The following is a 13,866-nucleotide window of genomic DNA, read 5'->3' as shown; positions in this document are numbered from 1 at the left end:
AGTTTCTTGCCTTGGTTCTGGCTCAGGCTCAATGAATCCTTCTCCATTTTGAACATTAATCGAGTTGAGCTGTTCCCTTGGGTTAGGTTCAGTATTACTTGGCAAGCTCTCTTTTGGTCATTCGAAGATTAGTCTAGAAAGCTAGCCTATCTGAGTTTTGAGCCCTTGGATCGAAGCTTGTTGTTTTTTAAGTGCTGTCTCGGTGTTTTGAAAATGGGTTTTTGACACTGAGATAAACTTTGTGAGCATCTCTTCGAGGTTTGGCTTCTTTTCCTGTTGGTAGGATGGTTGTTGGTAGCCTGGAGGTGGTTGTGGTCTTTGACTTCCTTGACTACCCCATGAGAAATTGGGGTGGTTCCTCCAACCTGCATTGTAAGTATTACTATATGGATTGTTTTGAGGTCGAGGATTATTACCCATGTAATTTAATTGCTCGTTATCGATGTTGTGGCCATAAGGTTGGTATTCCGAATGGCTTGTTCCACCTCCACTTGCTTCGCACTGTACTATTGAGTGAACCTGTGAAGAACTAAGAAAATCATCAATCTTTTTATTCAAGAGTTCTACCTGGTTAGAGAGCATGGTGACTGAATCAACGTTATAAACACCGGCTGTTTTCGTTGGCTTTGTCCTCATAACTTTCCACTGATAGTTATTCAATGAAATCTTTTCTATGAACTCATACGCATCTTTAGGTATTTTATTATTGATGGTTCTACCAGCAGCTGCGTCAACCATTTGCCGAGTCGAAGGATTCAGGCCATTGTGGAATGTTTGAACCTGAAGCGGTAACTTATGGTGAGGGCACCTTCTTAAAAGCTCCTTGTATCTCTCCCATGCATCGTAGAGTGTTTCTAAATCCATCTGCACAAAAGAAGAGATATCATTACATAATTTAGCCGTTTTAGTCGGTGAAAAATATTTTAATAAAAAATTTTCGGTCATTTGCTCCCAAGTAGTAATTGACCCTCGTGGTAACGAGTTCAACCAGTGTTTAGCTTTGTTCCTTAATGAGAAAGGGAATAACCAAAGACGAATGGCATCGTCAGGAACGCCAGTAATTTTAAATGTATCGCATAGTTCCAAAAAGTTTGCTAAGTGAGCGTTGGGATCTTCATCCTGTAAACCATCAAACTGAACAAACTGTTGTATCATTTGAATTGTGTTAGGTTTCAGTTCAAAAGTAGTTTCAGTTCAAAAGTATTTGCAGCTACGGCAGATCTAACTATGCTTGATTCAGTTCTTGTTAAAGAAGGTTTAGTATAATCATACATAGTGCGTGGAGCAAGATTTTGATTAGCCGCAATTGCAGGAGGTAGCTAATTGTCTTGGTTTTCAGTCATCTCTTCGGTTGGGGGTTGAGTATCGTCTTCTTGCTCGTTCTCTATGTATCTTAGGCTTCGCCTTATTTCTCTTTGGTTTCTGCGAACTGTGCGATCGATTTCTTCGTCACAAAATAGTGGTCCTAACGAGTTTCTTCTAGTCATAAACTAAAAAAACCTGTCAGAAGAAGGAAAAAGAAAATTAGTAAATTAGAATAAAATTAAAAATAAAATTAGATTGCAAGAAAAATAAATGGCTAAAGTAATAAAAATTGAGTGTTCCTAATATTTTAGTTCCCCGAAAACGGTGCCAAAAACTTGATTGCTTGATTTCGTGATAGGTTTTAAATATTTATAATTAATCGTTCTTGAAACTAACTATTATCGCAATGTAGGCAAGATCAAACAGTAGTATAGTTTTAGCAAGACCGGATTTCCGAACCCAAAGGAACTAAAAGTACTAGTAATGACTGTCTTTTTATTATCTAGCCTAAGAATAAAGAGGTTTTGTTTTAACTAACTAATTATCTAAACTAAGAATTAACAGAAAATAGAATTGGGAAATTATTTTTTTAAAATCGATTGAACTAAGGCAATACCTAAGGAAAAATCCACCTAGACTGTACTTGTTATTCTGGCTCTGAATCGGACGATTTATTCATTTAACTTGTTCCAGAAAGATCTCTAAGTTATGTTATTATCTTTATTCAAGACTAATAACGTCTAATCCCTAGATTGAATAATTGTGACCTTTCTCTAATTAACACCCTAGGGTTGCATTAACTCGATCTATGGATCCCCTTATTAGGTTTCATCCTAATCTGGCACAATCTTGTCACCCTATATCTAGGCGTACAATCAACTCCGCTTAATTATGTAAAAGGTACTCTTAGACAGGGTCTATTCCTCCTCTCAATAAGAGCTTATCTTGAATCAGTATCCTGGGATATCAAAACAAGAATTAAGAACACATAATTAAGAACAAGTTAAATATTTATCATACGATTCAGAAAATAATAACAAGATTCGTCTTAGGTTTCATACCCCTTAGGTATTTAGGGGATTTAGTTCATAACTAAATAAGAAAACATCTCAGAATAATAAAGAATACAAAACATAAAGAAAACTCAAAACTCTTGAAGGGGAAATTGAGGAGAGATCTTCAGTCTTGATGATGAATCCGGCTTCTGAGATGGATCAATTGGCTTCCTTGGAGTAATTCCTTACTCCCTATTCTGTGTGTCCCTTTTCTTCCTCCTCTAGGGTGTATTTATAGGCTCTGGAATGCCTAAGAGCCCTTAAAATTAGCCTTTTCCGAATTAGACTCAACTTGGGCTCGGCAGGGACACGCCCGTGTGCGATTACTTCAGGCCGTGCTCGAGCCTGCCAAATTGACACGGTCGTGTGGTCTGCCCATGTGATATGGTCCAGGCCACGTTGATTTCGTACTTTGGCCCATTTTCTCCGTTTTTGGCCCGTTTCTTGTTCCTTTCACTCTCCTATGCTCTCCTAAGTATAAAACATGAAATTAAAGCATTAGGACATCAAATTCACCAATTCTAATAGAAAATCATCCATAAAATGCGTTAAGCATGGGGTAAAAATATGTATAAATTACGGTTTATCAAATACCCCCACACTTAAACATTTGCTTGTCCTCAAGCAAAATTCTCAACTCATAATCAAAATAATTTTTTCTCAATTTGTAATTTCTATCGATAATATCTCAAAACAATCCATAGGTAATCATACATTGAGAATTCAACTAAAAGAATATAAAAGTTTCAAACATTCCAAGTTGAGTATTTTCTCCTTAAAACATAGGTGTTTCTCCTCATTTAATTAATTACCTTTGATTCGGAATATCACAGAGTTTCACATCCTCACTAAAGATTCACTCAAATCACTCGAGGTGTTTTAAGGATAATAAATGAAGCACTCAATAGTCAATAATGAAAAGTCATTACAATATGATTGCATGAAAATCAAATCTCCACCAGTTATAAATTGAGATGAAACATCAATCAAAAGGTCTTTAGAGGGTTGTAATGAGGCTTGGTTAGGGGGTGTGGTCACAAGCTAAAAGAAAGGGTTAGAATCGAGATTGAATTGAAAAATTACCTAATTAGAAAAAGAGTTAATCATCACTTGCACACAACAGAGCTTTTTCTCAGAATATGGAATTACTAATGTATATACATAGTTTTTTTTTAAGAACAATTAAAAAAAAACATAGACTAACTATTAAGAACAAGATATAGCTAAGAAAATTCTTCAACTCAAATCTCGACAAAAATAGAGATTAATTTAGGGGATTTCAACAATAATGGATTAAGGGTTAATATTAAGGGTAATACAAGAAATGGCTTGTTAGGCTCAAGGGGGTTTACTAGGGGTTAATCGTGAAGGTAGGCTTTTCATGGTATGAGTGGGTTAATCCTAAGTGCCTTAATCATTTTGACATATCAAATCAAATGGTGTGGTCTTGACATGCATAATCAAGCAAGTTCTAGAATAACAGTTCGATATTGACGCACTCAAAGCAATAATAAAAGTGAGCATGAAAGAATTAATAGATGCTCAAAAGGCTCAAAAATCTCACAAAAATTATGGTTTTTTGATGTTTAAAACTTGTGAATTCCAACTCAAAGTAATACCTAAACTTTGGGGAAACAACCTAAGATTTTAAATTTCTAAAAGATTAACTTATCATGCTTGATTCTCTAATGTCTTGAGGTTTAAACAATCAATGCATAAATGCTTATGTTTTAATTCAAGATATATCAATCATCATCATAAATCAATCAAAATTTATCCTAAATACGATATGAGAGCTTTCCAAGAGAACAACGCAGTCATTCAGGGATTTTTCTAATAATGAAATAAATATCCCCCCACACTTAAGGTGTACATTGCCCTCAATGTACAAAGATAGATATTAGAATATAAAAATAAGATAGGGAGAGAAGTGAAACTTCCTGTGTTGAAAATGGATGAAATTCCTAGATTAGCGAGAGCAAGTTGCTGAAAATACAACTGGAGGACAAACATAATTCTGAAGGACAAAAGGATAATTGGGGGAATAATTTGATAGTAATCATAAAGATAAGTCGTTTTAAAAAAAAGGATCTTAATAAATAAATAAAATAAAATCGATAATCTAAAATTTTTTTTTCAAGTGGCATGGTCGGTCCACATGCCCGTGTGGATCGTGTCCCGCCCGTCTTTTTCGTGAAGTGAGATGTCATCACACGGCCCCCGGGCACGCCCGTGTGTGATGTGGTTTGCTTCTCCCAAGTTCATGTAGCTCTGCGCACACCCGTGTTATTTTGACAGTGTTGTCCATGGGTGATAGACACAAGCGTGTCTCATGCTCGTTCTATTTTAATAGGTTCACCCACGGTTCTTCTACACGGGCATCGCACACCCGTTTTGTTTTGGCAAGTTCGACCACGGCCATGTTGCACGACCGTGGCGTTTTATCATAACCCGTGTTGGGGAAATATTTTACCTTGTTTTCGCACCGCAGTTTTGCATGGTCGTGTTTCCGTCCGTGTTGGTCACACGACCTTAAGCACAGCCATGTGATAGGCCGTGTGAATTTGGGAACCTATGTGTCAAAGACTCTGTTAGTGACCTAGATGTTTAAAAATTGAAATTTAAATAATTTAAAACCGTTAGAACTCAGGTTGCCTCCCGAGAAGCGCTTGTTTATAGTCTAAGCTCGACTGTTACCTTGTTGGTTTATTCAGGGCGGTTTATGGAGTCGTAGCTCCTCTCCATCGTCTTTAAAATTCTCATCATTATAAAGTTTGAGACGATGTCCATTTACTTTAAAAGTATCGTGTGATGGGTGAGTTACCTCTATTGTGCCGTATGGTAGAACAGATTGAATTACAAAAGGTCCTGACCATCGTGATTTAAGTTTCCCAGGAAACAATTTGAGTCTTGAGTTGTATTGGATGACAAGATCTCCAACTTCAAATTGTTTTCGTTGCTTTAAACGATTGTCATGGTGCTACTTTGTTGCTTCCTTGTATAGGCGTGAGTTTTCGTACGCATTGGCTCGCCACTCATCAAGTTCGTTCAGCTGCATCAACCTATTTTTTCCTGCAAGTTCGGGATCAAGGTTTAGAAATTTGATAGCCCAAAAAGCTTTATGTTCTAGTTCGAATGGTAGATGACAACTTTTTCCATAAACAAGTCTGTACGGTGATGTCCCTATGGGGGTCTTAAAAGCAATTCTGTAAGCCCATAAGGCATCATCTACTTTCATTGCCCAATCTTTTCTGTTTGATTCTACTGTTTTTTCAAGGATCCGTTTGATTTCTCGGTTTGCCACTTCAACTTGTCCACTAGTTTGAGGATGGTATGGGGTGGCTGTTCTATGATGAACTCCATATTTCTTAAGAGTTTTTTCAAATTGGGTATTATAAAAATGAGGGCCCCTACCACTGATAATTGCTCTAGGAGTTCCAAATCTCAAGAAGAGTTTCTTAAGGAAACGTACTACCACTCTAGCATCATTAGTAGGTAGAGCTTGGGCTTCCACCCATTTGGACATATAATCTACTGCTACTAAGATGTATTTATTCCCAAATGAACTGGGGAATGGGCCCATGAAATCGATACCCCATACGTCAAATATTTCACATGAAAGCATATAATTTTGAGGCATTTCATCATGTTTAGATATGTTACCAGTCCGTTGGCATTTGTCACATGAAGTAACGTACCTGTTAGTGTCTTTGAATAACGAGGGCCAGTAAAAACCTGATTCAAGTATTTTATGTGTGGTCTTAGTTCCACTATAGTGTCCTCCAGTTGGCCCTGAGTGGCAATGTTCCAATATTTTTGATGTTTCGGATCTTGTAATGCATCTTCTAATGACTTGATCTGCACATCGGCGAAAAAGAAAGGGGTTGTTCCAAAAGTAGTTTTTCACATCATTAGAGAATCGCTTCTTTTGCTGGTGTGTTAACCCTTTTGGGATAATTTTAGCGGCTAAAAAATTTGCGATGTCTGCAAACCAAGGTACCTCGAAGTCAGATATAACGAAAAATTATTCTTTCGAAAACGAATCATTTATTTCAACTTCATCTAGTTCCTTGGTGTTGGAGTTCTCAAGCCTGGACAGATGATTAGCCGCAAGATTTTCAGCTCTTTTCTTATCCTGAATTTCCAAGTCAAATTCCTGCAATAGGAGAATCCATCGAATGAGTCGAGGTTTTGCATCAGTTTTAGTTAAAAGGTAGCGAAGGGCGGAATGGTCAGTGTAAACAACGACTTTAGACAATATGGGATACGATTGAAATTTATCGAATGCAAAAACCACAGCTAGCAATTCTTTTTTTGTAGTAGTGTAATTCTTTTGTGCAGCTATCAAAGTTTTGCTAGCATAATAGATAGGTTGGAAATGCTTGTCTCTTCGCTGTCCCAATACTGCACCTACTGTAAAGTAACTCGCATCACACATTAATTCAAATGGTAAGTTTCAATTATAATTAGAGCATTAATTAATTTATCCTTTAAAGTATTAAATGCTTCTAAGCACTCCCGATTGAAATTAAAAGGTATATCTTTTTCTAGCAATTTAGTCAAAGGCTTAGCTATTTTAGAAAAATCCTTAATAAATCTTCTATAAAAACCAGCATGTCCTAAAAAGCTTCTAATAGCCTTATCCGAACTAGGAGGGGGTAGCTTTTCGATTGTTTCTATTTTAGATTTGTCCACCTCAATCCCTTTACTAGAAATTTTATGCCCTAATACAATACCTTCTTGAACCATGAAGTGACATTTCTCCTAGTTAAGCACAAGATTCGTTTCCTCACATCTTATTAAAATTTGTTTTAAATTTTTAAGGCAGAGATGGAAAGAGTTATCGAATACTGGGAAATCGTCCATAAATACTTCCATGATATCTTTCACTAGTTCGTCAAAGATGGCCATCATACAGCGCTGAAAAGTGGCAAGAGCATTATATAATCCAAAAGGCATTCTACGATAAGCGAACGTACCATAGGGGCATGTGAATGTCATCTTTTCTTGATCTTCAAGAGCTATTGGGATTTGGAAGTAACCAGAGAGTCCGTCTAGAAAGTAGTAGTACATGTGCCCGGATAGTCTTTCCAACATTTGGTCAATGAATGGCAAAGGGAAGTGATATTTTCTTGTGGCATCATTCAGTTTCCTGAAGTCAATGCAAACTCTTCATCCTGTGACTGTCCTTGTTAGGATTAATTCATTCTTCTCGTTGGTCACTACCGTCATGCCTCCTTTCTTAAGGACAACCTGCACTGGACTTACCCAAGAATTGTCAGAAATAGGATAAATAATTCCAGCATCTAGAAGTTTAATTACCTCGGCTTTAACAACTTTGGGTTCAGTCATCTTTGAGCTTGCACATGCGGTTTATATTCATCTTCCATCAAAATTTTGTGGGTGCAAAAGGAAGGGCTGATTCCCTTAATGTCAGAAATTTTCCAAGCTATGGCCTTTTTATGTTCTTTTAATACTTGGATTAATTCCTATTTCTCATTGGGTTGCAAGTTAGAAGCAATAATAACTGGTAACGTAGAATTGTTTCCAAGGAATGCGTATTCCAAGTGGTTTGGTAATTGTTTAAGTTCCAGTTTGGGAGGCTCCTCAATAGAGGGTTTTTGCTTAAGTTCATCGTTTATCTTAATGCCCTCATATTCTACTTGTCTTGACGAATGCTCATTAGGTTCATCATCTGTCTCCTCTTCTTGAGCTGGATACAGTTCCGTCACCTCCTTCTGTACAATTTCCTGAAAAGAGTCTTGAGTAATATGATCAATAGAGTCAATAAAATAACATGAATCATCCTGTTCCCTGGAGAACCTCATAGCATCATAAATTTTAAAGATAATCTCCTCGTCACCTACTCTAAGTACCAATTTACCGTCACCTACATCGATTACAGCCCTAGCAGTGGCTAAAAATAGGTGCCCTAAAATTAAAGGGACTTCTATATCTTCATCCATGTCAAGCACAACAAAATCAACAGGAAATATGAATTTATGTACTTTCACAAGTACGTCTTCTATAATACCCCTAGGGTATTTAACAGATCTATCGGCTAATTAAATACTTATCCTAGTAGGTTTAGGTTCCCCAAGACCAAGTTGTTTGAATATTTTATATGGCATCAAATTAATGCTACCGCTTAAATTAGCTAGTGCTTTCTCAACATTCACACTACCAATTAAGCAAGGGATAGTAAAACTTCCTGGATCTTTCAGTTTGGTTGGCAGCTTGTTTTGGAGTATGGCTGAGCATTCCTCGTTGAGTTCTATTGTAGATAAGTCATCGAACTTCCTTTTATTTGTTAAAAGCTCCTTCAAAAATTTTTGCGTATGTAGGCATCTGCGAGATGGCTTCAACAAAAGGTAAGTTGATATGTAATTGCTTAAAAAGTTTAAGAAACTTACCGAATTGTGCATCAATGCGATCTTTTTTCAATTTTGCTGGGTAGGGAACTGCTGGTTTATATTCCTTCGGCACTGGTTTGTCACTATTTTTTGGTTTTTCTTCCCCCTTTTGCTTACCTCGGCTTCTTGTGCTAGCTTCTTTTCAGATTCTGCTAACACTTTCCTACTTCTTAGTGTAACTGCTTTTACATGCTCTTTTGGTTCGGTGTTACTAAGTAAACTTCCGAGTGGTATTTCCGAATTTAGTTTGGACAGCTGGCCTATCTATGTTTCGAGCCCTTGGATTGACGCTTGTTGATTCTTCAGTGCCGTTTCGGTGTTCTAAAAATGGGTTTCTGATACCGAGATAAACTTTGTGAGCATCTCTTCAAGGTTCGGTTTCTTTTCCTGTTGATAGGGTGGCTGTTGGTAGCCCGGAGATGGTCGCTGATTTAGTTGGTCTCTCCATGAGAAATTTGGATGGTTCCTCCAACCTGTTTTATAAGTGTTACTATATAGATTGTTTTGAGGTCGAGGATTATTACCCATGTAATTTAATTGCTCGTTATCAATGTTGTGGCCATAAGGTTGGTATTCCGAATGGCTTGTTCCACCTCCACTTGCTTCGCACTGCATTACTGGGTAAACCTATGAAGAACTAAGAAAACCATCAATTTTCTTATTCAAAAGTTCTACCTGATTAGAGAGCATGGTGACCGAATCGACGTTATAAACACCGGCTGTTTTCGTTGGCTTTGTCCTCATGACTTGCCACTGATAGTTATTCAATGACATATCATCTATGAACTCATACGCATCTTTAGGTGTTTTATTATTGATGGTTCCGCCAGTAGCTGCGTCAACCAGCTGCCGAGTCGAAAGATTCAGGCCATTATGGAATGTTTGAACCTGAAGCCAAAACGGTAACCCATGGTGAATGCACCTTTTTAAAAGGTCCTTGTATCTCTCCCATGCATCGTAGAGTGTTTCTAAATCCATCTGCACAAAAAAAGAGATATCATTACGTAATTTAGCCGTTTTAGCCAGCGAAAAATATTTTAGTAAAAATTTTTCGATCATTTGTTCCCAAGTAGTAATTGACCCTCGTGGTAATGAGTTCAACCACTGTTTAGCTTTGTTCCTCAATGAGAAAGGGAATAACCGAAGACAAATGGAATCGTCAGAAACGGCATTAATTTTAAATGTATCTCATAGTTCCAAAAAGTTTACTAAGTGAGCGTTGGGATCTTCGTCCTGCAAACCATCAAATTGAACAAACTATTGTATCATTTGAATTGTGTTAGGTTTTAGTTCAAAAGTATTTGCAGTTACAGCAGGTCTAACTATGCTTGATTCAGTTCCTGTTAAAGAAGGTTTAGCATAATCATACATAGTGCGTGGAGCAGGATTTTGATTAGCCGCAATTGCAGGAGGTAGATGATTGTCTTGGTTTTCAGCCATCTCTTCGGTTGGGGGTTGAGTATCGTCTTCTTGCTCGTTCTCTGTGTATCTTAGGCTTTACCTTATTTCTCTTTGGTTTCTGTGAACTGTGCGATCGATTTCTTCGTCAAAAAATAGTGGTCCTGATGGGTTTCTTCTAGTCATAAACTATAAAAACCTGCCAGAAGATGGAAAAAGAAAATTAGTAAATTAGAATAAAATTAAAAATAAAATTAGATTGCAAGAAAAATAAATGGCTAAAATAATAAAAATTGAGTGTTCCTAATATTTTAGTTCCTCGGCAACGGCACCAAAAACTTGATCACGTGATTTCGTGATAGGTTTTAAATATTTATAATTAATCATTCTTGAAACTAACTATTATCGCGATGTAGGCAAGTGTACCTATCGAACAGTAGTAAAGTTTTAGCAAGACTGGATTGTCGAACTCAAAGGAACTAAAAGTACTAGTAATGGCTGTCTTTTTATTATCTAGCCTAAGAATAAAAAGGTTTTGTTCTAACTAACTAACTATCTAAACTAAGAATTCACAGAGAATAGAATTGGAGAATTGCTTTTGGGAAAATCAATTGAATTAAGGCAATACCTAAGGAAAAATCCACCTAGACTGTACTTGTTATTCTGGCTCTGAATCAGACGATTTATTCATTTTACTTGTTTCGTAGAGGTCCCTAACTTATGCTATTATTCCTATTCAAGACTAATAACGTCTAATCCCTAGATTGAATAATTGAGACCTTTCTCTAATTAACACCCTAGGGTTTCATTAACTCGATATATGGATCCCCTTATTAGGTTTCACCCTAATCCGGCAAAATCTTGTCACCCTATGTCTAGGCGCACAATCAACTCCGCTTAATTATGACAAATGTACTCTTAGACAGGGTCTATTCCTCCTCTAAATAAGAGCTTATCTTGAATCAGTATCCTGGGATATCAAAACAAGAATTAAGAACACATAATTAAGAACAAGTTAAATATTTATCATACAATTTAAAAAATAATAACAAGATTCGTCTTAGGTTTCATTCCCCTTAGGTATTTAGGGGATTTAGTTCATAACTAAATAAGAAAATAGCTCAGAATAATCAAGAATACAAAACATAAAGAAAACCTAAAACTCCTGAAGGGAAAATTGAGGAGAGATCTTCAGTCTTGATGATGAATCCGGCTTCTGAGATGGATCAATCGGCTTCCTTGGAGTAATTCCTTACTCCCTATTCTGTGTGTCATTTCTTCCTCCTCTAGGGTGTATTTATAGGCTTTGGAATGCCTAAGAACCCTCAAAATTAGCATTTTCCTAATTGGACTCAACTTCGGCTCGGCAAGGATACGCACGTGTAACATGCCCGTGTGCGATTACTTCAGGCCGTGCTCGAGCCTACCAAATTGACATGGCCATGTGGTTTGCTCGTGTGATGAGGTCCAAGCCGTGGTGATTTCGTACTTTGGCCCATTTCTCTATTTTTGGCCCGTTTTTCATTCCTTTCGCTCTCTTATGCTCTCCTAAGTATAAAACATGAAATTAAAGCATTAGGAGCATCGAATTCACCAATTCTAATGGAAAATCATCCATAAAATGCGTTAAGCATGGGGTAAAAATATGTATAAATTACGGTTTATCACAACTCAAGGTCCTAGTTGACGGTGATTATACGATTTGAGGTTGAAGTATAACTAGGGCTTCAAGTTTACAAAGGTTATGTTGTTAGGGGATGGAGCATAAATGGAACCGTAGTTGGGGCATGACAACCAATTTTTCCTTATTAGGATGATTTATAAAATCCAAACAGATATATGGAGAAGCAAAACGTAGTGGCCTTTTAGTATAATCAAGCATTTTGTTTTATCCATGTCTACCGAAAGCGATGACCCTATTATTATAACCTTTGACATAATTTGGGTGTAATAGGTTTTACTAACAGGATAATTGCCTTTGGTGGACATGTACAACACGAATTACTTGATTATACTGGAATGCCCTTACATTTTTCTTCCTCGCACTTCCGTGTAGATTTCATGAAGCATGCTCCTCTAACGATAAGAAATTGGTTATCGTGTCCACATAACCACCGTCAACTATGGCCCTAGTTATGCTACATCCTTTGATAGCATAACCTTTGTAACCTTGAAGTCTTAGTTGCACTTTAGCCCGAGACGGTATAATCACTGGTAACCTGGACCTCGAGTTGCAAAGTGATCTTGATTTCACAAGTGACAACGTTATACTCACATGACAGGTGAAATTTGTAGGTTACTGAGCTCCATGACATCACCGTGAACCTAAACACAACTTAAAACTATGACTATGTCTCTCTCAAAGCGAGAGAAATAATTATTTAAGACCAAAAATTTCAATACGCAAGAAAAAGGAAAAAAAACAATTTAGAGGAGACTGAGATAAGGGTGAGTAGTGGATGAAGTAAGAGCATTTATATAAAGGATGGGTTGGGGTATAAAGGGAATTTTTTTTATCTTAGGAATTTCGGGTTGCAGAGGCTCAGAATTAATCAAGTTTGCTTAGTTGAAATGGCTAGAGAGAGAACGCTCCCTACAAAGGGCGTTTTCATCTGACATGGCAGTGAAAATGCTTCCTGCGGGGTACGTTTTCGATTGACATGTCAGATATGTACATTAATATTAATTATTGAAAGAAGATATATTACAATACACAAGCCAAAGTTTTAATCTTTTTCTGAACCTTCTAATTAATTCTTTTCTTTCTGAAAATATTATACTTAACAAATGGACGGGGAAAAACTTAAATGAAAAATTAACATAAATAATTGTAAATTTTAAACTCACAATATGATTGTGTACAAATCAATCCAATTTAATAAATTTGTTTCGTATATTGTAAATAATTGTAATTTTGGGATTAAAACAAATTATACAAAAACTTGCAAAATAACATTATCATTGGCATCCCGAATGTGTGCCACAATTGGGTGGGCGTTAGGCACACCTAAGGTTCCCTCGCACTATTTGGGTTGACGGCTCCTTGTCTCCTTTGTCTTCATCTTCACGTGCACATCGGGGTTGATAACCATAATCATCTTCACATGTACGTCTCCAAAATTCGATCTTCGGGTTGAGTATATAAACATAAAAAATTAATAATTTAAACAACATAATAATTAACTATTTAAAATTAAATGATTTAATAAATTTTCTTACCATTTCTAATTGAACACCGGAGATATGTTTTTCATCCAAACAAATAAGTTGGTTTGCCATTTAAAAATAATAATGAAAAAAATAAAATCAAACAAAATAAAATTCAAAATAATTAAAAAATAATTGAGGATTGAAAATTGAAAATTGAGGATTGAGAATATAGGATGGAAGAATGAGTATTAAGTATTTGGTTGAAAATAATTAAGTTTAGAGGGGTTTATAGATGAAATTTTATGGTTGTTGGAGCCCTTGTAGTCATTGGAAAAGTTACCATTGAAGAGAAAACACGTCCTACAGGGCGTTTCACTAATGTGGCAGTGAAAATGCACCCTGTAGGACACATTTTCCTTTCTCTCTCCAAAATCAATATAGATTGGTAAATTTTTAGAAAAACGACATATTTTCTAAAAAAAAAAGTTCAACATATTCTATTAAATTAGCTGAAAACAGTTACATGTTTACTACAATATGGACAC

At 36.4% G+C, this 13,866-nt stretch overlaps 2 non-coding genes across 2 annotated transcripts; both read left to right on the top strand.

Annotated features, from left to right (window-relative positions):
* The first annotated feature begins 790 nt into the window (after positions 1–790).
* Positions 791–897, top strand: LOC121216976 (small nucleolar RNA R71). Its single transcript, XR_005913177.1, has one exon. It is a non-coding gene; the product is annotated as a small nucleolar RNA R71 (small nucleolar RNA).
* An 8,780-nt stretch (positions 898–9,677) lies between these two features.
* Positions 9,678–9,784, top strand: LOC121217533 (small nucleolar RNA R71). The gene has a single exon (XR_005913628.1). It is a non-coding gene; the product is annotated as a small nucleolar RNA R71 (small nucleolar RNA).
* Positions 9,785–13,866: the final 4,082 nt, after the last annotated feature.

The sequence above is a fragment of the Gossypium hirsutum genome, chromosome A02, assembly GCF_007990345.1.
Source record: "Gossypium hirsutum isolate 1008001.06 chromosome A02, Gossypium_hirsutum_v2.1, whole genome shotgun sequence".
NCBI lineage: Eukaryota > Viridiplantae > Streptophyta > Magnoliopsida > Malvales > Malvaceae > Gossypium > Gossypium hirsutum.
The sequence above is the reverse complement of the archived record's forward strand: the minus strand, read 5'-3'. Positions and strand labels throughout refer to the sequence as shown.